Genomic DNA, 24997 nt, shown 5'->3' with positions numbered 1-24997 from the left:
CATACTGTGCCCACGTACCACCCGAACTTCGAAGTTCTCCTGCTCCGATGCGCTAGGAGCATGAGAGCGTTCTTTTTGTCACCAATGGCAATGCTGTGCTCCTGTCACCGACGGGGCCGCACCTGCCCGCCGAAGGGGCAGCCGCCCTCCCTGGCCGCTCCCGTTACATGGCGGGGGCCGGTCCCCGGGCAGGAGCCGGAGAGAGCGCATCCATCTCCCCGGCAGGGAAACGCCACCACACAGACGAGGAGGAGAGCAGCCCCGGAAGGCGGCCCTTCCTTCCCAGACGGTACGGCTGATAGAGGCCGCATTAGCGCCGTCCCCCCGCTGAGGACGCCCACAGGCGAAGGGTCCCGCCGGGCGCTCGGCACAAACCGCCGCTTACATAACGCCTCCCGGGAAAGAGCGGAGCCGCGGCCACCTCGGCCGATCCCCGCTCGGTCCCGTCTTTCCCCCGCCAGAGGGGAGCGGATCACGCTCTATGCGGCCCCTCCGGCCGCCGAGCCGAGCTCCCCGAGTCTCCCGCGCCGCCCCACACCGTTCCGGCCTCCGGCGGGAGCTGAGGGCAGAGAGCGGGTAACCCCCCCCTTCAACGGCCATGCGCGGCCGCATGCGCCCGCCGGGCCCCCGCCACAGCGCCGAGCATGCGCGGAGCGGGCGGCCGGGCAGAGTCTGAGGGAGGGAGGGCGGGGAGCGGCAGCGGGCGCTGGCGGACCCGCGGGGCGGGCGGGCGGTGCGCTCCGCGCCCCGCCGCGGCGCAGCCCCCGCGGGGGCTCCAGCGTCGGCCGAGCGGCGCCGGGGGGCCGTCAGCGCCCGGTCCGGGCTGTGCCCCAGTTTGTGTCCAATCAGAGAGTGAAGTGCGTGCACCGAGCGGGGCGGCAATGCGTAAACAAGCCCCGGGACGCTCCTCCGCCCCCCGCCCGCTCTCCCCGCGCCGCCCCGCAGCCTCCCCCGCCGCCCGCCAACGACAACTCCGGCAAGGCGCGCGCTCCCGCCGCCCAACCGCCTCCCTCCCGCCTCAACCGCCCTCCTCCCCCCCACCCCCCCTCCGCGCCCGCCCAGCCGGCGCCGCCCGCGCCGCCACACGCACCCCACTCCCGCACACGCCCGCGGGTGCCCGCGGCCTCTGGAGGGGGAAGGTAAGGGGCCCGCCGGAGCCGGCCGGCGGCGAGGGCGGGCGGGGACCGCCGGGGTGTGGATGTGTGTGGAGGAGGAGGAGGAGGATGGGGATGGGGATGGGGGGGATGGATGGATCATGTGTCATAACAAGTTGTTAAACGTGACATTGCTCCTGAACGGCGCTGCGGCGGGGAGCGGGGCCGGCAGGGGCAGGGGCCGCCGAGTAACTTTCTCCTCAGGGAGGGAGGCGGCGGCGGTGCGGGCTGTCGGCGGGGACGGCGGGACGCGCTCGGGGGAGGCTGGTGCCGTTCGCGATGCTTGTGGCTTCCTGAGGGAGCGGGTGTGTGTGTGTGTGGGAACGAGCGCTTCGCCTCCGGCCGCCGCGGGAACCGCTTCCACCCCGGCGAGGATTTTTCTAGCAAGGCGCCGGGGCGGGCAGTTAGCGAGGAGCAGGTTCTGGTCCAAAGCGTCTGTTCCTGCGGGGTAATTATCCCTGGGTAATGCTCCGTGGCAGTTTGGCTCGCTTCCGTCGTGATTAGCTTGGCTTATTATATAAGATGTCACCGGAGGAGGAGAGGCACAAGTCCTCTGTGCGGCGGCGGGGCGGGGGGGGGACAGGGGACACACACACCGGGCCGCCCTGCTTTCCCCGCACCGGGTGCCGGGGAGCGGGAGCAGCCCCGGCCCGGCCCGGGTGGGAGCTCCCCTCGCAGCCGCCGGTGAAACACGGTGCCTCCTTTTACACGTGGGTTGGGTGTGTTTCCCAAACCTCGCCTTTGAGCAGAAGTGTAACCTGTTCTGGTTTCTCTCCGCACGTTTGATTTCTTCTTTTCCCCCCTCAAAAAAAAAAAAAAAAAAACAAACATTTGAGCACAAAGTTTAAGAACTTGATTTTTTTTTTTTTTTTTGCTTCCTTTATGTGCATGTTTGGTATGTTAACATGGTCTGGAGACGATTGAATGAATCATCAGTTCCATGGAATAAAAGCAAGTGAATCATCTCTCATACACACACACACACAACTGTGAGGGAGTGTAGTTGTTACTGTAGACAGTGAAAGGTTAGTGTCAGTTTCTGGTACGCAGTGGGATGGAAGAACCATCGACAGCGCTCAGAAGCCCACCAGGTTTCCTGGGGCTGGTTTGTGAACTGTGAAAGTTTTGCAACACTCAACTGCAGTTTTTCTGGCTCAGTGGTTGAATGGAAACTTCTTTCTGCATCAACTGGATACCCTTTATTTAAGCCAAATTCTCAAAAGGGGAATGTTAATGGTAAGATTTAAGTAACTGTGTTATTAAAATTGTGTTATTTTAAAACAAAATTTAACCCCCCTGTAAATGGTATCACATTATGTCCAGACCCTGAAGCCAGAGACTGATCCCAGATGCTTTTAATCTGGGATCTGTTTTGCTTAGTTTTGTTAAGCAAAAATAGTTAGTCTCTGTTAGACTAAAAATGTATAAATACATATTTGGAAGCCAAATTAACCCAGTTTATTTAATAAACATGTTAAGAGTTGTACCTGATAGACTTCTGTTCCCGATCCTCTTGCCTGTTACTGTTTTAAATGGGATTGAGGCTGGGTCCTATATATAGTTTTTCTTTCAACTCCGTCTTGGTTCCAAAGTGGAATTTCCATCCTCCACGTTTTCTTGACATGTCTGTCTCTCCCTGTACAGAGGCAGAACTATGCATTTTACAAGATTAATTCCTCTTTTTTTTCTCAGCATACCTGCCACTCTCGAGAAATGCAGTCACTGTTTATAACAGGGTAGTAGTGCTTTACACGGACAAGCACATGGGTTTACAGTATAGAAGTACATGAAGATCTTTGTACGTCTTACAGATAAACTATTCTGTCTCCTTTGGCATCAGGTATCCTTTATCTTGTTGCCCATGTTTTGTACCTCTAGTCATTCTCCAAACAGGAATGGAGGAATAAATCAATGATGGAAGGGGATGGTTTAGGTATTTGTTACTGTTGGGGAGAAAGGGCATGTTACCATTTTTGCTTGTGTAGAACTGAGTGCACTGGCACTTCAAAAACAATTTTATAGTGTTAATTACAGGATTGGAGCCGCTAAGTGTGGGAAGTTAAGACTGTAGGTGACTGAACACGATGTTTGTAATAGAGAATCTCTTCAGTTAGGTATATTAGATGGTCAAGTTAGCAAATAGGAAACATACTATTTTATTTGTGCATTTAAATCAACAGTTAAATAGCATTCGTCCTTCTTTATTTAATTTCCTTACAAAGACGCCAGAAACATACAGTGCGTATGGCATTCTATGCACCCAAACCTCAGTTGAAAGCAGTAAAGGAAATAATACTGAAAGTGGACTCACCACTCTGCTCCAGCTGTTTTCCCCTGCTCTATATGCACGCTAGGCTTCAAAGCAGAAGTGAAAAATTCTAGGTTTCACTTTTAAGCCTGCAGAATGTGCAAGATAAAATGGATTGGTTTAAGGTTGCTTCTGGGCAGCTCCATTTTTAGGATTGATAAGCAGATTACTGTAGGATGCACAGCAGAACTTTGAGAACAGCGGAGGGCAATGCAGATAAAGGTGGAGTGACTGAACTTTGTATCTTGTTTTTTGTTATGTTGGGATACATAGGCTTTGTTCTTAGCATGATACATTTATGAATATATATCAAATCTTACACTACCTTTTATCAAAAAGAAAAAAGAGATGGAAGTTATAATGTTTATTTGAAATGAATAGTACTTTGCTCAGAAAATAGTTCAAGTTATCACCTGCTTTGCAGATTATGTGCTCTGAAAGACTGGTGCCAACAACACCTTCATGTGTCCTTCCAGCTATCTCAACTGGAAATGAATGGTTAACATCCCAATGGGGGTGGGAGAAATAATTCTTTCCTTTTCACAGTTTTTTCTTTAAAGACCCTTTCTAGACAGATGCAGCAGTCCCAAGCAAACTTTTGAACTATTCCTGTAGAAGGACATACTGCTGGTGTTGAAAAAGAGAATCCTTTCTTCAGCTATTGAAAACTTTGCACCAAGAGCACATTGGCCTGGGGGTCATTTGCTCCCCAAATCCCCAGTTAAAAAGACTTGATGCAGTTGTCTGGGAAGAAGTTTTAATTTGTATTACTAGTCTCAATATTTAAAATGCTAAGAAAATAATTAGAAAAAGTTGATACTATATCACGGTGTATCATTGTGTATATTAGAGTTGTAGCTAATCTGTTCTTGAGCGTTGGCAGATAGTGCCTTAGATCTCTAATACAATGAAGCTTGTTCGCCTGATTATTTTGTTTTTCTCTTTACATTTTTCCAGTAAACGTAGTGCCATGAAAAGTACCAGCTTGACAGACTTTGAGACTGAAGCCCATAATGAGCAGAGCAGGTGTAGCACTGGCAGCAAGCTCCACCACGCTATGACGAGACTCTGTATATCTAGCTGCATGCGTGCATGTGGGAAATACCAGTGTTACTGTCTCTATCTTAATTATTGCTTATAAAATAAAAATTGTCCACTGCCAAGCGTAGGACACTTCTGGAATGAAAGATACATAGTGTTACTTAAGTACTGTGGTCTCAGCAGCTGTCACTGTTAGTTCTTACATGTGAAACAAATAGTTCTGTCTGGTTACCTAAAGCTGAAACCATTTGTCCCATTATTAATAGTTGAATTCATGCATGTCTCAGCAGTTTTCCTAACATCTGGCCAAACTGTTTGTTTGCTACTGTGCATTGGTCATTTCTTTCCTGTTATGGAAGAATTTTCTTCCTTTGTTTATTGTTCTTTTATATGTGTTTCGAGGTTTGGCTGAAATTAAAAAAAAAATAGACTGCTAATTTGCCATAATAATCCTGTTTTCATAAAAGAGCTAATTAGGAAAAGACGAGAAGACTTACTTTCTCAGAAGAGGTTAAAGATGAGAGTAAAAGTTATTGGGAGGATCTTCACTTCCTTAAGATACTTTTGTATTACTGACTGAGGCATTGCAAAGAGGGAGGCACCAGGCTTCAAGTTGTTGCAGTCTGTTACGGTTCAAGAAGTGCTTTCCCACATTGAATCTTTGCTGGCAGTTGAGTTTGCATGAGTTATTTTAAAGAGTGCAGCACATGGGCATTGAGCAATGACTGCTGAAGAACCAGGTATCCACACTGCAAGTGGGGTGCCTTTGGTGAAACCCTGTGCACAGCTTCAGTATTGGTTCTTCCACAAGGAGGAAAACTGCTTTGCAGTCATACCAGTTCTACCCAAAGCAAATTCTTATCAAAAATAACCCTTCCGACAAACTAAATCACTCATGGAGATGTACCAAGAAATGGTGTAGGGACCTAAATGGTGAAGCTGTGTTTTTTTTCCCTGATTCATTGGTATGATTCATTCTATGCATATTATTGATGGCAGCATTACAAAATTATTTTCTGACAAAGATACATTGTTTGGGGCAACTTTCTGGCAGTTATCTGCTTCCTCAGAAAAATCTATGGCTCTGTGCTTATGGATAGCAGACAGCTGAATCAGTGAGTACGATCTGACACCAGCAGGGAGGCTCATAGTTTGTAATTGCCATAGAATTGCTTGCATCCAGTTTATTATTCCCATCTTCCAAACTCCACCCTGCGCACTTGTTTAGTTCACCTGTTACAGCTTAGCTTTTGTTTTATGAGCTCTTGGGGAATGCTTTGTCATTCATTCTGTATTTGTAAAATTCGCCGCACTTCAGTAGCCTGGATGATTTGGCTTCCGGTCTCTATGGAAATAAGTAACAAATAATAGCTTTCATTTTAGATGTTTTTGCCTGAATCTTTACCATCTTTCTATCCCAGTGCAAAGAAAAACCAAAACAACTCTTCTGCAGTTTTAATAGAACAGTTGTCCAAAGACCAACACTGTAAGTAAAATATGACTCCAAATAGACAACAGTATGAATGAGAGAGAATAACAAATCTAAATTCACATTTTTGTGACTCATGTGAAGCTCCAGTGAGGGAGATCGTGAATGTCTCCAAAAGGAAAATGAAGCCCTGAGAAAAATAAGACTTCAGTTTTGTTTTAATGTAGTTCAATAGGAAAGATCTCCCAGGAATTCTCGAATGTGATGAATTTATGTAAGGGACAGATTGGTTGGAATTTTCATAGTATCTTCTGGTCCTTCTTAAAAAAAAAAAAAAATATTTGTGATTTTCTTGTGTGGCCAAAACACCCTGTGGCACCCTGAGTAGAGGTTGGTTCAGTTTTGGACTTGGAATCACACAGTTCTTTTTGTACCTGAGCTGTCCTGGTTCTCTTCACAGAGATGTGGAGTTAGAGACTGATTATAGACAGCTGAAATTGCTACAATTGACTTCTTCCATGAGGAACCAAATGCTGTGGTTATAACGTGATGACAGTGAGGCAGTTTATCTTCACTATGTAATTACAAGGGTGATTTCACATTGGCACTGTTTCAGACCATAGGAAATACATGGATTTTCAATGTAGTCTTACCTGGTACATTTATATTTCTCTTTGCAGTGGTCTTTAAAAGTATTGATGTTCACGGATTACTTTTTTTCAGGACTAATATAATTGTTCTGTAGCAGTTTCAGTCAATACTAATGAATTCTATTTTACCAAATAAAACAAGAAAATACCCAGCTTAGTTTGCAACAACTGTGAACTAGTAGTTGTATGATCATATAGATGATTTTATGACTTTTTATGAGACAGTAATATATATTTCTACATATATATTATGCAGAAATAAGTGGCTGCAGCTGACAAACTAATTTGCAGAAGCAGAATATCCAAAATTTCTCTTTAGAACTATAAAATGGAACATTTTAATATGCATTAACATTTACATTTCTTAAGAGAGTTTCTGCCATCGTATAAGAAATCAAAGTATTTTGTATGTATTCATACAGATAGTGTGGATGTAGGAGAATGCATTTGGATTAATTCTTATGTTTTCACCTGCCCATAGACGTTTCATTTTTGCTTTCAGTAATTTTAACAGGGGGATAATTTGTGTAAATAAGAGCTTTAAAAAAAAAACCAAACAAACCATCAACCTAATATAAATCAAGATCATAGGCTGTAATGTGTATTCTGCCCCAGTTGCTTTGTAACTTTCATTGAGTGTCCTAACCCATGAAAAAGTTCCTGTTATGGAACAATCTCAATTTCCAGTCTTGGCATTCTCCTAATCACTGCGTATTTCATAGTATATGAATCTGTGATGCAGAAAGGAAGTACCTGCTGATTGAAATTACTTGTATGGTCATAATTCCTATTTTAGCTTTGTCGGTACAGTGATAGCGCTTACTGGCCTTGATCAATAGCAGGGCTTGATTCATAAAAGCAGCTCTCCAAGTCTTGACACTGAGTCTCCTTAGCAGTTGCTGACGTAATAATACAATGTAATACTGATGACATGACCTATAACAAGATATTAATTTCCTGAATCTGAAGCTCTACATAGAAGAAAGAAAAGGGACTGGAGTTCCTTGCAATAGCAGAAGACTTCGCATTGTGCTTCCTAGTTCTGATTCTTCTTTTTAATGATGCTGGCAAAATATTATCACCTTATTAATTTCATTTGTATTGGAAAGTCTGTGTATTACATTATTCCATTATGTGTTAAAAGTCCCCAAAAGAGAAATTATCATTTTTCTTTGGGATGTAAAATGTGCCGGCATTATCTATTTATGTAACTTTCTTAGAGAGAATTTTCCAGATCATTTTTTGCATTGTGTTACATCTATTAAAATCTTTGTGTACTAACAAAGCACATTAAAGTAACAAAATCCAAAATTTAAATATTCTGAAGGTAGATTTCAGTGCTAGTTACTACTGATCAGGTCTGACAGACACGGAAGTTCTCTCTGCCACAAAAGAAGTAGTTGATCTTGACATGAAAGTATTGAGTCATTCTTAGAGAAGCATCACCACTTATTAAAGCAAGTGCAATTATATTTATCTCCTCCCTCAAGAAGAAGAATGAATATGTAAGAAACCAGGCTCTTGATTAATTTCATAATGAAAACACAGTTCTTTTTTCAGATGGAAGATCAGCTCTTAAATAGCCAATGTGTGGATTGAATGAAGGTAAAGATGTTTCTTTCTTTCATGGTTTTATAAAATTGTTATTTACTTTTTTGAAGAATCATCAGCACTAGCTGCAGAGACAAAAGATCCTTTATATGATATAAATGGTATTTTGACTAAGTACTCTTGGTTGATTCTGGCTGTAGAATTTCCCTGCATACAAAGTGATTTTGAAGAGCTGCTTAATCAAACCAATATTTTTCAGCTCTCCATCCTAACTCTTTTGATATGTCATAGATAAAGTAATTTTTCATGCTTTCATTGCAAATACATATTTACTAAAATTTGCAAGTGTTTTGTGTGGACAGCGATCACAGAATGCAAATGGATTTATTTGAAATTGTGTACTCAGTGACGGTGCCACGCATAAGCAAGTGTTCAAAATCTACTATTGATGTGTAACTTTTGTGTATTTGTTGCTGAAAATTTGGAATGTAAATTTACATGGGATTAGTCTACAATTCAAAATTTCCATTAATTGCAGAGGAGCTTTTACAGTGAATTCAGTGTAAAGCTGGATGAAACCAGTGACAAACTTGTTACAAAGGAAATCTATAACATCTGGCTTCTCAAGGTATAATAGCTCTTATTAGATCAAATAATACAATAGGAAGAACCACACAAACTGTTGGGCATACAAGCCCTTCTTCAGCTCTCAAAAAATAGCATCAAACCTTGAACTAGGGGTGCAGTTTCAGAAGACATCTACAGTCACTGCTATTTAACAAGGGAAGTGCTGCTACTGTCCCTTATGCTGCCTGAGCCCTGGCAGTCATTGAACTCCAAAATAAGTTGAGTTTAACTTACACAGCAAGAAACTAATAAAAACAAGTTTTCTGCTGGGTATTGTGTTAAATGGACTTACAGATGGATCAACAAACTTTGGAGTGGTCCTTCCCTTTTTTGGTACAACTGGTCCATTAGGTCAGCTCTGCTGTTCAGTTAACTGTAAATTTAGGACAAGTTGGGAATAGTTGCTTTGAGTTTATTGTAATTACGGCAATCAAATAGCTAATTTGAGGGAAAAGTGGGGTTATCACCTATAAAACAAAGAAGATATTAGTATAGGGAGAAATTGTGAGGTAGTGCTCCATCATGGGCAGAAAGAAAATGGGCCATTACCACCAGAACACTGAAGGCTTTAGTTGGAGTGTCATCATGCGGTAGAGGCAGTATCTCCAGTAAGTCTATAATTTTTGATATCTAGAAGTTCTATGAATTCTCATTTCCAGGTTTGACTTGGTGATTAGGACTGTGAAGTGAGAGGTGGAGTTTTCTGATGAAAGTCGTTCTCATGGAATTAATTCTGGCACCAGTCTGGCACCTATAAGTCTTGCTAATATGTGTGCAATTACACTGACAGAAGAACAGGAATAGAACAGTGTACATAAAGAGAGAAGTTATTTAGTATTTATTTAAGGTAATCTCTGGTCTTCCTTCGTTGGATACTTACTAGGCTGCTGCACTAGAAGGGGGTTTGGTTCACATGGACATGAGTTGCTGGAGCAAGTTCGATGTTCTCTGGTTCTGGACTACTAGGTGCAGACTCTGCATCTGACTTCTTTCTTGGTAGTGGAGAACCTTCCCTGCTTCCCCCATCTAGCTGTCCTATACCTAGATTTCTCAAGCACCTCTGATATATAAAGAATATTTGCAAAGACCTGCACATTGTTGGGCCTTTAGATTTACAGTTTCCATCTTTTTTTGTGGGGTAATATGTGATAACATTAACAGGTAATGTGCTGACTGAAAAGAAATTTCCTATTTTTCCTGCCAACAATGATATCTGCTTACCATGTCATTTTTACTGTATTTGTATATGTTATTTTTACTTCAAAGAAAGTGTCTTTGGTCTCATGAATCCAAGGTAGAATCCATAAAAATGCAAATAATATAGAACTTTAGCCTTAGTTGATGAAAAAGGCTCTAACTTAAACTTCAATTGATCCATTTGACTTTATGCGAATATTGAATATGCCTGTAGAAAGAGGAAAGCCTAACCACGAGTACTGCTTTTGCTTATCATAGTTAAATTACCATAGACCTTGCATTGAATTGCTTATAAAATTGTCAGTTATTAAATAATTCCAAGGACAAGATTAGAGAAAAGCTTGTCATTTTGCCCAGTTAAACAAACTTTTGTAACTTTTTCATTAAGCCAGGACTTCAAATTTGGCTTAATTATTGCCCCTGTATTATATATGTATTTTTTCCTGTTCTTGTGAAAATAGAAGTGTTTGATCTAAGTAGAAGAGGCTGGTGAGAGTTTGGCAGCGCCATTTTCCAAAGACAGCATCTGCAGCCAAGCAGCTGAGTAGAACTTTCCGTCGTTGTTCCTCCTTGAATCCCAGTGTGCGCTCCAATACAAGTATTACAAAGGAGGAGATTAGCTCTGCTTTGACTGTTAGAGGCCCAGACATCATGAAGGAGAAAGAAGTGACTGCTTTGCAGAGTTAGAATTGCAAGTTGCTTCTGTTTGCAAGGTAAAGGAAGTTAGAAAACCATTAGGAGGGTCTAGGCACAGGGAAATGTGGAGACATATGTTGAGTGATCTGGAAGGGTCCCCTGCTCGGGGGAGGGTAGGGGTCCCAAACCAATAGAGAGCAGAATTCCTAAGCCTCATTTTTCCTCTGCTATCAGCAAATAGCAGAGAGAACAGTAGGCAAAGAACATCTTTTCCCTTCAGTGGTTGCTGGTTTAGTATTGATTCTGTTTATTTATACACGTGAGGTCTGTTTGGTGGGTGCAGAAGTCAAGCTGCTGACAACTTGCACTGCATGGAGTCATACTGACACTGCAGTAGAATTCCTGTATTTTGGGCATGGTTAAGTATAAAAATTAGACTGTTATAATATAGCTATTTTAAGGCTAAAGGCCTAAAATGTTAGGACATTTCTTATTTTAGGCTGTTGGTGTGACCATAATTTATCCATTGTAGTGCTCTACAGTTCTTAAAAGGCTTTCTCCCCAGCACCCCCTTATTCACTGAACAGTTGTAAAGTATTTGGGGATTTATCTGCAGGAGTTGTCTGCAGTAGAGTGTAGAATGGGCACAGAGGAATTCAGGAAGAGAAAGAATGATCTCTGCTTAGGGAAGTTGAACGCCACCTTGGAGGACTAGTTTCTGCCCAATGACTATTTCATACTGGGCAGGTAATATGTCATGGGTGCACAGATGAGCGTTCGTTTTTTAACATTTGTGAGACACATGTAGCCAAATTTGCCAGTGTTCTGACATCACCAGTACCGCTACCATCAAGGAAAACTAAGCTGTTAACTGCTAAGAGTCCCAAATGTACTGAAAAATTGAACCTTAAAACTTACATCAGGTGTATGGAACTAAAGACTAGTTGGGACAGTTTGGACCTAGACTTCTACGTCTTCTATTTCTGTAGCTGTAAGCTGTGGCAAGCAGTGTTGTCTTGTTGAATAGGTTGTGGAGAAGAGTCCTTTTTTACTATTTGGGGAGCATCAAAATATTACAGGAATGAGTGTTCAACTCTTGTGGAGTCTGTAATTTTTACTGAAGTTATACTAATCTTGGAAGGCCCCATCTAGATATGGAGTTCTGTTTAGCTTGGTTTCATGAAGATGTATAAGAGATCGGTTTTGCCTAAAGGTTGTGTATTTAGACAATGGAATGTAATAGACAAATTGGGTTCAGGGAGAGGCACTAGTCATACAGGTATGTTTTTCCATAATGTACTTGGGTGTGCTGCTTGGAGGTATACAGGTGCTATTTTATTCCTCAAACTAAGTATGCATTGGGGCACATCTATGTGATTTTGAGCAGATGTATGCTTCTGCTGCCTGAGCTTGAAGAAACTGAGAAGGTATCTGCTTATGGTTGGTGTAATATCAAGACAGAGTATATTAGCTGTGGCTCAGTGCCATGGTAACACCAGAATATGGTTTCTAGTCAGTTTACAGCATAGATTTATCTCATTGCTAGTAGACCCAGCTTGCAACTTTTCTTGTCATTAAAACAAACAAGACTCATTAAAAATACTTTATTAAAACAAGACCTGTGTTATTTAGGAAGCTGTGACAGTGATCTTATGGATGAGTTCTGCATATGGTGTTTTTGGGAAGAGACAGGCAGAGTTTATAAAAGAACTAGTGTAACTGTAGAATAATAGATAGAAGCCCATAATACTTAAAGCTGGACAATGCAGAACCTTCTCTTCTTTTATACCTCAGCGAGTGGGATGTTATTGATCCTGCTTATTGGAGAGTGTGAGATTTACCTTCTTCACAGCAATAAACTTACCCATTCCTTGAAAGTGGTGATTGACAGTTAAATGTTGAATCCTGTGCTTTCCTACCAATAAGAAAAGTGTAAACATCGCTGAGCATCCTGTGTTGATAGATGTCTCAGGAACTTGTGCTGCAGGAGCTTTTTGCAGGTCAGAGTGGATCAGACAGCTTAGTGTGGTATTGCTCTAAAAGTCAGTGGTAAAAGGTTGGCATTAATGATTGTGACTATTCAGTCAGATAGCTGACAGGAGTGCTACATGCAGTGTTAACATCGCATCCCACATGTTAATTTAGCTGCTAAACTATGCTAACTTTTCTTCTTAATTGCTCATTTCTATGTATCCTGTGGGCTGCACAGGTTTTTAGTGGCTAAAAAACCTTATACTGCATCACTGCTAATTTTATCATGTTATCATGAGCAGCTCTCACTTAGAAATCACCAGGTCCGCATGCATCAGTCCCTGGACCTATACCAAACACAGGGAAGCAGTGATTCCATATGAGCTATATAGCTAAACAGGGCAGGGAAATCCAGCTGCTGGCTGTGCAGTTGCTGCTCTTGTCTCGCCATGTACCAAAATTAATCAGTGTACTATACCCGGAAGCAGAGCAGAGAGCTGCAGAACTTTTTTGAGTGCTACTAATATAGAAGGAAAACTTTATGATAGAATAGTTGCTTTAGCAGCTTGTACTTTTTTTTTTTTTCCTTCTGGACCATGCAGGGATGCAGGAGGAGGTGTTTAGGCTGTATTCCTTCTCTAGAGGAAGGGCAGTAGATCAGATCTTTGTGGGATACCAGTTTGAAGTACCTTTGTAGTTAGAAGAAGTTCACTGCAGGAGTGAACTGCGTTGCAGTTACCTGCACAAGAGACTACTGGGTTTAATGACTAAGAGTCTTTTTCAACGTTGTTTCCTGTGAGCAAGTAAGTGCTAAATATTTTCAGTTTGGGGGGCTGGTGGTGTTGTCTGTGTAAACATAAGTTTGCAGTCTTTTGTTTTTTAGGTCTTATCCTCATGGTTTTCTCTGCAACACTTCTGTTTCTGAGTTAGCAAGGTTTTGCATTCAGGGTTTAGTTTTTCATTGTCCTTTTTTTTTTTTTTTCTTTCCATGTTCCTGTTTATCTCACAAACAGAAGGAACTGATCAAAACTGCGGGTAGAAGATAAATTTCAGAGTAAGAAGAAACTTGCTTACACTGAAAAGAAATCACAGAAGGACTGTGGAGAAGAATCTAGAGTACAAGTTCTGGTATGAAATTCTAAATATTTTCCTTGGAATTTAGGTCACTGTCTGCTCTGGAACACAAACCTTAGTATATAGTATAGCATGTAAAATAGTTCCACTAGGTCTATGCTGGCCAGGCAAAGATTACTTCTTACCAGAAAAACTATGTTTAAGTGGGTTTAGAATAGCATAGTTCCTACCTTGTGGAACATGGTATCCACTAAGATATTTTTCATGCTTTATCTAAACGTTGAAGTGTCTTATATGTAAGAAAACTTGTTTGTATGAAAACTAGCCACAAAGTCAGGACAACTTTCTAGTACTAGATTTTTTTGCTACTGTTAAAAATGTTTTGAGCATGATTATTTTCCTCCTCAAGATACCAGAAGGAAAACCGTATGTAAATATTCTTGAGATGCATTCTTCCATTTCCACAGTGTGAAGTTCAAAAGGCAATTCATTTTCTTGATAATGAAGATGCTTAAAATCTTCTACACATTTAAATAATGCTGTATCACTATTCACCTAGAGAATACCTTGGTCTGTTTCTTACTCCATATTTCCACTGAAGGCACGGCAAGCATTCCTGCTAGTTTAAGGGGCCACAATTTGAATCCTTTATACTTACTGTGGAAATTCTGAATTTAGACCTGTGAATTTGCAAGAAGCAAGAAAAAAAAGGTCTTTCCCTTGAAATCAGATTATATTTAAAACCCAAGAAAGCTTTTTTAAATTTAGAAAACCTTAATTGCTCTTTTTTCACTTCTGTAGCATTAAATTTGCATTTTAATTTTTTTTTTTTACTAGTAATTATTTCCAGAATTTGGCTATGTAAAAGCTCGTCAGGCTAAAACCAGGTATACTTGCATTACAAGTTGACTGTCTGGAATCAGTCACCTAATCCTAGAGAAATGGTTTGATTATTTTTGGTCTTATGTAGATGGACTTACTGTTCAAAAATTTTCTCTTTGTAAGTGCAAGACAGAAGACTGTAACGTCACCATGTACCTTTTCTAGGCCCATATCCTAGGTGCTGTTATATAAAAATATCCATTTAGTGCCCACTGAACTGAAATTCAAGTTATGATCTCACTGTTGCTAAGTACCAGCTTCAGTTGGTATAAAATGCTGCAGCTAGAAGTTTGTTAGTTTTATGTTCAGGGCGACCAGAAGAAAGGACAGGGAGCAAAAGACAGGACAAACTCGTTACAAAAGTAGTTTAACTAGGTAACACAGAACCTTGAATAAGAACTCGTGCATCATCAGAAATGAAATGGAGATATAATCTGGCAATATTCTTAAGGTACTATAATCATGATTTCCCTACAATAGACATTTGATTCAAGTGTTAGACTAGAGTGCAGCTTAACTGTGAATCAAAAAAGCATCACAAAGGAGACGGAAGGCAAAGAATGCATATAGGGGGTCTCAGCGTTCATATCGTACGAGCTCTTTTCTCGCTTGAAACTGCAGAAATAAAGTATGCAGTGTTTAGGTGTTCATGAGCGAAACAGCAGAAAAAACCCTATGGGAGTAATTCTAAAATTGATATATTCCATATAAATGTAATTAAGCTCCCTGACATTAGATGAGTTCAAATAGAAATCTCATACACTTACATGAGCATGTTCCAGATCTCTCAAAGGTCTGAGATAATAAAATAGAGAATAGGATAAATAGCAAAAGAGAAATCACTATGTAGAAACTATTTGTAGGTTCTCTTTACAGAGTGCCTTATTCTTCCCTCACAAAGCATAGACTTCTAAAAGAGTTTTGAAGGGTCATGGTATAATCAGGTGCCAGCATCAAGGGGAGACAAAAGGATGAAGGTAGTCTTGGATGAATGGGCAAGGGGAATATCAAGCAGTTGTCGAGTTACATTGCTTCTGTGGTTGTTAATGCTGTGATCACTACTCAAATACTGAACTTGGTTCTGGCAATTGCACTTCAAGGAGGATACTGAAAAATTGAAAAGGGTATGTAGAAGTCCTAAAATAATGATACAGGACTAGGGACACATGCTTTATTGTGAAAGACTGAAGGTACAGCTCCATAGAAGTAAAGCTAAGATGGTACTTCCAGCCAGTAATTGAGCCATCCCTTAATATTGTCTTTGGTAAACTAAATGAAACATTTGAGATAAAGTAATCGATATTCAAACCCAGATTGTTCAGTCCTGCAGATTAAAAGAAAATCAAATACCTGCAGTTTAGCGAACAGGGTAGTAAAAAAACCAGACCAATTCAGACTACAATTAAGGATTATTTATTATTACTATTATTATTATTATTTTACTAATTGGAACTACTAATGGTTGTGGTAGATTTCTCTGCTGGTAATCTTGAAAATTAAGAAGAATGACTAGTCAAAGTAATCTTGTGAACTTTAAGAAGTGGGAATTAATATGAGTAAGTCCTATGGTTTGTGGGTTTTTTTAATGCAGCTCAGACTGCATCACACTGGTCACAGTGGTCTTTTTTGACTTAATATGTATCACCGTAAAGGTTGTGCAGTCAGTCTTTACTGTAACATTTGCATGTTTTATTATACACAGACCTGGCAGAAAATGTTCTGCATGCGATTACTTTAAATTCTCCAGAATTCAGATTGCTAATTCAGTAAAAGCAAAATAGAGGGACATGTATATTGAGAAAGAGGTAGGATGCTATTAGACAGATGAGACATTTTCAAAAACAGCATATCTAGTGTGGTTTGTCAGCACTTTATAAAGGTACGACAGGGTCCCTTGTAAAATACCTGGCTCTTTCAATTTTAAACGACCTACCCTTTGTGGTGGGTGGTATTCAAAAAGAATACGGAAAGTAAAGCAACAGCTAGCCCCGTAGCTCTGCAAAAGATAGCCCTTAGACACAAGGCAGAGCTATGTACTGTATTTGCATAACATGTTGGTCTCAAAGTATGTTAGATATCTGCTTAGCCATTTGGTTTTCTGTAAAAATACTCTTCCCTATTTGTTCTCTATTAAACCCTTCTTCAGTTATATTTTTATGTTCTTTAAAAATAAACTTAGAAAAGATGTGTTGTTTTAACAACTGATAAAAGCAAACTAGCTAAGGTGCAGAATGGTCCAAGATCAGCGTTCAAAAAGAGTTCTTTCTGAAAGAAAAAAGCCAGACTTCAGTGAACATTTCATATTTATTTTGAAATTAATAAGGTTAGAGAAAATAAATATTGTGTAGAAGTTTATGCCCTAGCTTCCCTAAGATAACACAAGGGTGTATGTTGTATAAGTAGAACTAACAGATGCTTGAGAATCCTAAGAAGTCAGGATTCCTATCTTTCAGGCTTCTTCTCTTCATTTTGGCAATTTTTTTCATACCACTGCTAGAAAAAAAAAATTGTTATAATTGATAAACATCCTTGTTAATAACCACATTCTTTGTACTATATTCCAGTGGTATGCAATAAAGAGCTTTGCCTCAGATGTACAGTGATCTTTAAGCCCCTGTAAGAGATACTCAGTTTGCTATAACAAGTAGATTACACTAGTTCTGCAGTACAATTCAGTGTTTATATCTTTTTTCGTATGTGTGACAGCAATGCCATGTTTATTTTAAGAGTCAAAAGCCACAGGTTCAAATCCCGCTAAAGTCAATAGGGAAAATTGCTCGCTTCTCACTTATAGCCCATACAATTTGATTTCTATTTTACCCGTAAAATTTCTGTATGAAAATGTACGGCTAAGAGGTTTTTTAGTTTTTGATATAGTACAGCATTTTCATGCTCGGTGAGAGGACATTAAGAATATTCGATAACACAAATGGTGCTTTACTTTGAGTGCAGTAAAAGTAACAAGTAGCAGTGAGATGCCACCCCAGAATACTATCATTTGCATCTATTGTATTCCCATTCTAAAAAAACCAGTCAGTATCTTGATATAAATATCTGTCTGTTATGAGATCATGTCATTTCTCTATATGGCTTCATACACTGTGTTTACTGCCATATAAATGAAACATCTTCCAGCAGTGTATTAAACAATGTGCCTAACATCTGTCACATGCTTTTAACACATCCTCTCCCTAAGAAGAGAAGCATGTGCAGGACACGGCCATGTTTTGGTAGATATTTTGTGCTTATTTTGGGGCAAGTGTGTTGCAGGCATTTATGCTGACAACATGTAATCAATGTATAGTGTTACATGAAGTTACTCTCATATAGCTGATTGACCTATAGACAAACTACAGACTGAGCTGGATACTGCCTGAGTAAGTAGTTCATCTGGCACCCAGCCCATTCCCACATTCTTTCTGTTGCTCAGAGGTGTTGGTTATGTCACACAGTGCACATCTGTGTCTGGCCATGGAGAAATGGGGCAGCATACATCTGGCTGTAACGCAAATACAGTCTTAGTCATGTCACAAGTGTGCTTAAACCCTCGATACCTACTCACTCATCACCGGACAGCATGACAGAAAGCTTGGACATCACTAATTTTGTCGATTGTGTTCTTTTTATGGGTTAACCCTGGTAGGGAGCTGAGCACTACAAGCTACTCACTCACTCAGCCACTGACCCGCTGTGGGATGGGGGAAGAGTAAAGGAAGAGTAAGAGCAAGAAAACTTGGGGGTCGAGATAAAAAAAAAATAATATTTTAATAAGTGAAGGATAAGGGGAAAATGAGAGAAAGGAAAGAAAACAAAACAAGTGAGGCAAAGGCCTCATCAGTCTCCACTTCCCACAGGCAGACTGATCCCCAGCCAGTTCCCAAGCAAAAAGCAGCTAACCTTCCTAAGCCCCCCTCTTTCCCCTTTTTATGGCTGAGCATGACATTATATGGCTCAGAATATCTCTTTGGTTAGTTCAGGTCATCGGTCTGGTTGTGTCCTCTCCCAACCTATTGTGCACCCCCCAGTCTGTTTGCCAGGGTGCAGAGTGAGAAAGGGAGAAGACCTTGATGCCGTGCGAGTACTGTTCATCAATACCTAGAACATTACTGTGTTATCAGCATTGTTTTGGTCACAAATGTAAAACACAGCACCATATAAGCTGCTGTAAGAAAGTTAACTCTATCCTAGCCAGGCCCAGTACAGTTATTTAGCAGGATAACCTAGGAAGCGTTCAATACTTAAACTATAAAAAGGCATAGATAGCATCTGAATAGCAAAATATTTGTCGGGAAGGAAGAAAACAGTCTTTTATAGATCTCCTTAGTGCTTTGAACGCATTTTATAGTTCTCGTGGTGAGGGAGATGATGAATATTTCTAACTCAGACTGAGAAGGGAATCCACACATCAAAGATATTCAAGGTACATATTTAAGCAGTGTGTCCCACTGAATAGAAAAATAAGAATTTAGGTTTGTCTTGGACACAAATGTGTACTTAGGTCAGTAAGTGTTCAATTTCATTCATTTTACTGCAGAAAAAAAGACTACTTATACAGTTGTATGCATTGCATAATCCTCAACTTTCTCAAACTAGAGTGTTTATTTTCTTGTGCAGGAGTCTTTCAGATGTTTTGCCTAAATGTCTTGTGTTTCCACCTACTCCTGTCTAACGTAATGCATTCCTTTTATAGAGAAATGAGATCTGAAAGATCGTGTTTGGCATTAGTGTCTTATAAAACTGAAATTTTTGCTGGAATCTACTGAGAGTTTTGCAGGTTTACTAGCAGTGCTGGTTTGGGAATAGAGCAAAAAGGTTGCTGTTATTTTTGTTGACGCGCAGTCTGTGAGGATGTAAGCAGTCTAGCATTCCTCATGTGAGCAGTTTTCTTTCCGTAACCGTGTTTGAATATTGCTTGAAAACCTTATTCTTTGCTCATCTCTGCTCACATGTCATTAGTGAAATGAGTTACTGACTCCACTGTGAAGTAAAGAGTTCACACAAGTACTTATAAAGTATGGAATTACTTTAGACAGAGTGGAAGGTACTTATACTATCTAACCATCCTGGGTTTGGAAGGTGTGAGGAAGGGAATGGAAATTTGGCATTTTCTTGTGAGCTGTTTCTGCCTGTGCAGTGGTCATCACAATCTAACCAAAGATAACGAAGCATCCATAGGATTATAAATGCAATCTTTGTGGCTTCAAGACGAAGAGGCATAATAGAGCAGTAGACAAGAGGACTACTTCAGTTCTTAATAGTGTTCACATGCTTCCAGCACATTTTTTATTAGATAATGTAGTTGCTGGAATTTTCTCACATAGGAATGCTTACAGGAGTTAGAACGAGAGACGCTTTGTTCTCCCAGAGTTATCAGCGCGCTGTGGACACCAGTGGTATCCTTTATTTGTCACCTTCCCTCCTAGTTATTGAGAGATTGTGTACTTGTGCATGTGTGGAATAAAAGTAGTTTACAAGTACACTTCTAACCACGCTGCAAAGAGTGCAATGATGGAGATATTATCTTTAAACCTCACTGCAGAGTATAATAGTGTGTGCACTTGAATCTGTAATGACATTCTTCTATTTGCAAACAAAAATACTTTCAGTTAATTACAAATATAAAGTGAGGCAGTATTTCTGTTCCAGCGATTGTTAATATTAACTGCTGCTTTGGAAATGAGTGTAACTGCATTTTTATTTCCTTTTTAATAATGAATGTGCAGCTGTAAAGCATTCTATCAGTACTAGATGTGTATTAACCAACAACCTCTTCATCACAGCAGAGGTAAAAGTACATTTAATTACATCATATAAACATAAAAATAACTTGTTTCAGGAAGTCATGGAGGTATTGTGTGGGATTAGGCTGTGTAAACAGCAATATTCACATTCATGAGATTTTTGTTAATATGAAAAGGGAAGATGAGTTGATGGGTCTGATTCTTTTTCATCTTAGGTGGTCGTTTACTCTTGCTTAAAACTGAATGCAAAAATGCAATTAAAACACAATGTTCTGTTTCACTCCCATTTTGCAAGTGTATAAAATCATATATCTATAAATACTCAGACACTATATGACGTATGAAATTCTGAAGAATCCAGCTTTTTATCTTCAAATAGTTTAGTTTGCAAAACGTTATACTTGCCTCCATATGCTGAAAATTTGAGACTTACCTTTTAATTCCTTACCAATCCTGTTCTAAAACTTACCTGCAGATATCTTAGTTATTTTCAGGAGCTAGTATCAACAGCAATATGAGGCAATATGCCTGTTTTACACAAGAAGTGAAATACTTCTAGCTGGTTTCCTAATAAATTTCTGATGTCAGCCACACAGAGAGATGTGACTGCCTAGGAATTAAACTTCTAACTCTCAAATTCCCATACAATTGTTAATCACAACATTATTCTTCATCTGAATATTCATTTGATGTGCATTTAAACCAGACATCTCATCTGTGAGGTGAGGGATTTTATTTTGAAAAAAATAGCAATATTGAACACTTAACCTACATAAGGCTCATTAATGTATCCTTTTCTTCGCACAGTTTAGATTGGAGACTCTTTAGACCAGGTGGACTGTCAAAGGAAATGTTTCCGCTGTAGCTGAAGGTGAATTAGCCGATATATTTGCACTAAGCGTAATCTAGCCAGCTTTGTTAAATAGCAATAAAAATAGTGTCAGGTGTTTTGGTAAATGGGTTCCAGCTTGCCCTGGACCCTTGTGTGGCTACATTATACTGATGTACATTCTATATGTTCGCTTCCATAATCACTGGAGTTAGCTAGATCAAAGAGCAGATCTGCTTTTCCCTTTCAGAAAAAATGTTTTCTTTTGATCAGCTTTTGTTTTACTTCTTTGCTAAGTTCTGCAGTCAACCTTTAGATTTTCTTCTGATTTATTCTCCTGTAGAAGCAGGCTTTTTCCATCCTCTGTCTTCCCTTGGCCCTCCCTGCCCCATAGTACATAGATTCTGCCTTTACCCACAGAAGACCAGAAGGCATACCTCTGTGGCTGCTTTGCTCAACAAAGCTGTTTTGCTGGGGAATACTAGTTGACAATTGCCCCAGAATTCCCAAAAAGTATGATTTCCTTAATGTTTTAAGAAAAGCAAGAAATAAACATAATTAAAGCTTGAGTCAATAGAGATTTGCACAGATTTCCCTAGGGCTGGATAGTGGTAATACATAGCCCAGACCCCAAATGTAGTTACCCTCATTCTTATCCTGAACCACCTCTAACAGAGAGCCCATGAATTACCCACTTCTGAAATTAACATTCTCCTCTATGACAATTGGGCTACAGGTGTTCAAAAGCCAAGTAGCATACTGAATATAAAAATTAGTTGATTGAGTAGAGTTCTATATTATGGAAGGACATATTCTGCGTTTTGAGATTGTTGAGTTTTCCTCTTCAGGGAGGATTTAGACTCCTGTTACGTAAGTACCCCAAAGCTATAATATTTTGAAAACACAATTATTTTTCTGGAAGCTAACAGGTAAATTTGTTCATCAGATTTTGAGTTAAAATTTAGTGCCTCTAAGAAATGTGGCAACTCATAGAAGCAGAGGAATGCAGGAAGGACAAGAGAAAGAGAAAAGCTTGAATGGAAGGAAAGAAGGAGGAAGTTGGGACATGAGAAGCACCAATTAACCCAGTTGAACAGGACTGTGTATTTTGCTGTTGTGAACTATTCCAGGAAACTAGTGGTAAATCTGTCCTTCAATTATTTAGCTTATACAGTAGCTTCTTCATAATTTAAAGTTTTTAGACATGTCACAGAGCAAATGAGAATGGAAATAGCTGCTGTGTAATATAATGATACTGATCTGTAATGATCTTTAGGAAAACCCAGTGGCTTTTGTTGAGTTTATATTATGGTGCTCACTCAAGCCTTTTGTGGTCCCTGTGAGTGGTGGTGCAACCATCTGGTGTATTAACTACTCCTCTCAGTTTTGCATCATCTGAAAAATTGCTGACTATGCACTCTGTACCATCACTGGGTCACTAATGATGACGTTAAGCGGTACCGGCCCCACAGTCCACCCTTGGGGCACTCCAGTAGTGACTGATCTCCAGCTGGACTTTGTGTTACTGATCATAACCTCTTGAGACTGGCATTCAGCCAGTTATCAGTCCACCTCGTTGTCTGTTTGTCTAGTCCAGCCCCTTTATTCAAAGCAGGGTCAGCTAGACACATTGCCAAGGATGGAGACTCCACAGCCTCAGGAAGGCAACAATTCCAGCATTTGTCCATGCTCGCTGTGGATTTTTTTTTTCCTTATGTTTTAATGGGATTCCCTATGTTTCAAATTCTGTCCACTGCACAATATTGAGAAGTCTCTTGGTCTGTCTTATGCACTTCCCCCATCAGGTGTTTATACACATTGATAAGAACCCGCCTAAGCAAGGCTAAACAATCTCAGTTCTCTCAATCTCTTCTCCTATGACAGGTGCTCCAATCCCTTAATTATCTTAGTGACTCTTCGAGCACTTTGTACGATAAAATCATAAACAGAGGGAGAAAATTATGTGGTAGATTGGCAGTTACTTTTTACTCTTTATTGTCAATATTTGCATCTTGTCTGATTAATGTTACTGTATTCTGTGGCTTCGAAGAAAAGACACTTATCAAAGAAGTAGGGATATTCATCATCTTTTGTCTATGCTAAATAAATTACTTGCAGTATTCTTGTAAGTGGTTACAAGTTTATTATTGTTTGGGCACTGAGTACCAGTGGCTCCTGTTCCATCAGTGCCAGTGGTTTGCAAAATAACCTCAATGTGAGAGGTCATGTTCATGGTGAGGATGTTTGCTCTAAAATTAGTAATATTGACCTAGTTACTAAGTAAAAATTATGTTTCTAGATATTTGGACAGGTGGTCCTAAACTTCAGACAAACTACGGAGCTACTTTTTTGTTCATGAAAAAAGTGCCCATGTGTAATCTATCTACAGGAAAACAGTATACTTTCCATTTCTCTTCTCTATAACAATCTTTGTTATGCATTTTTCTTAGCACCACATTTAATTGTACCAAAAATTGTAGTTTTCAGGAGTATTATTGAGTCTGTACTAAAATTAACTAGTTGGTCCTTATTGAATGAGGGACACAAACATAAATAGGATTATTAGGAAGCAGTTTCAATACCTCAGCTTGAGGGTTTTGAACTGTTCTTGCATTTTTTTTACACTATTTGCTGCTATTTTTTTTTTTTAAAGGGACAGGATTGGGAATTGCTTCACTGGTACAAATGTGGAGACCAACAGATGCAATGAAGAAATTTGTACAATACATTAAAAATATATCGGATAAAAGTGTGAATTGGCAGTCTGTATTTGAAGGTATCTCTTTTTGATGTATTTTGTAACAATAGTTTCTCTCATGATTTTGGTAAGTAGCTGCTTAGTGGAAGACATAGCCGCGAAATACATATTTTAGTTCCTGACTGATGGAAGGTTATGATGGCACCAATGTTTCTGGCAAGTTTAAAAGACGTGAGGATAAAACACTAGACAGCATTGCAGATTTCTTAGCAGGAAAATTTAAATCTCCTTAATTTTATTCCTACTGAGCTGTGTCAATGAAGGTCTTGTATTTAAATGTGAATTATTAAATAGACAGCATGATGATGATAGGAGCAGGCTATGTGTTATATGTATCAACAAGTTCTCATAAGCCAAATACCTTGTCAAAAATTCATATTCCCATCTATGCATTTGTGAAAAAGGGAAATAATTTTAAGAGCATTATGCCTTTTATTCTTAAAACCCTACCAAGGATATGAGATTAGGGAATGGAGTGAGATTTGACATTTAAATTGGTAGGTGAAACCTTCTAGCTTTAAGCGTCTAGAACCTAAACTTATCACGGTGCTGGAGAAAATAGTCACACCTAAAAAACCTCAGCAAACTGCACACAGGTTGTAGTAACGTGGAAAGGTCAGATATTGTATGATATCTTTAGCGTAGTTTATAATCTACTTTAGAAAAACATTCTTGAAATGTATTTAACAGGCAGTACAGCTCATTACCAACTGTGAAAAATTTAGAAAGTGAAAAGATTTGGGGGGTTGTGTTTTTTTAAAATGTATTGCTACTGTTAAAAGAGAAAAAAAAAAGGCAGCTGGCAACCTCAAGCTGAGGTATTATATCTGAGATAAATCTCATCTCTTAGAATCTCTTAGTGTTCAGTGTGACTATAGGATTTGTAACTCTTGCAATGCAGGTTAGAAATAGCAGTGAGGCATGAAACAATAGTAAAGAATGATGTATGCTCTCTATTCATTTTATACACCTTTGTAAAATATAGGGAGGTGACACATACATATGTACACTGCTGCATGGACTTGCATACTAAGCTTGATGCAAGTGAAGTCACCCACTTTAATGAGCTGAACTGTAGACCTGCATGGACTATGGGCATAGATAGTGACACAGGAATGGTAGTGTTTATAGAATCAGGGCCTGAATACG

General features: G+C 39.9%; 1 protein-coding gene across 3 annotated transcripts in view; it reads left to right on the top strand.

The window, feature by feature from the left end:
- Nucleotides 1-818: 818 nt before the first annotated feature.
- PCGF5 (polycomb group ring finger 5) overlaps nucleotides 819-24997 on the top strand; it is a 70717-nt gene continuing 46538 nt past the window's right edge. Inside the window, exons 1-2 of one of the 3 annotated variants that reach the window (XM_063338176.1) lie at nucleotides 819-1139; nucleotides 13578-13692. The gene's annotated coding sequence lies outside the window, so the exon portion shown is untranslated. The remainder of the gene's footprint in view (nucleotides 1140-13577; nucleotides 13693-24997) is intronic. The other 2 variants (XM_063338179.1, XM_063338178.1) reach the window with 2 other exon arrangements.

The sequence above is a fragment of the Chroicocephalus ridibundus genome, chromosome 6 (assembly GCF_963924245.1).
Source record: "Chroicocephalus ridibundus chromosome 6, bChrRid1.1, whole genome shotgun sequence".
NCBI classification, from domain to species: Eukaryota; Metazoa; Chordata; class Aves; order Charadriiformes; family Laridae; genus Chroicocephalus; species Chroicocephalus ridibundus.
The sequence above is the reverse complement of the archived record's forward strand: the minus strand, read 5'-3'. Positions and strand labels throughout refer to the sequence as shown.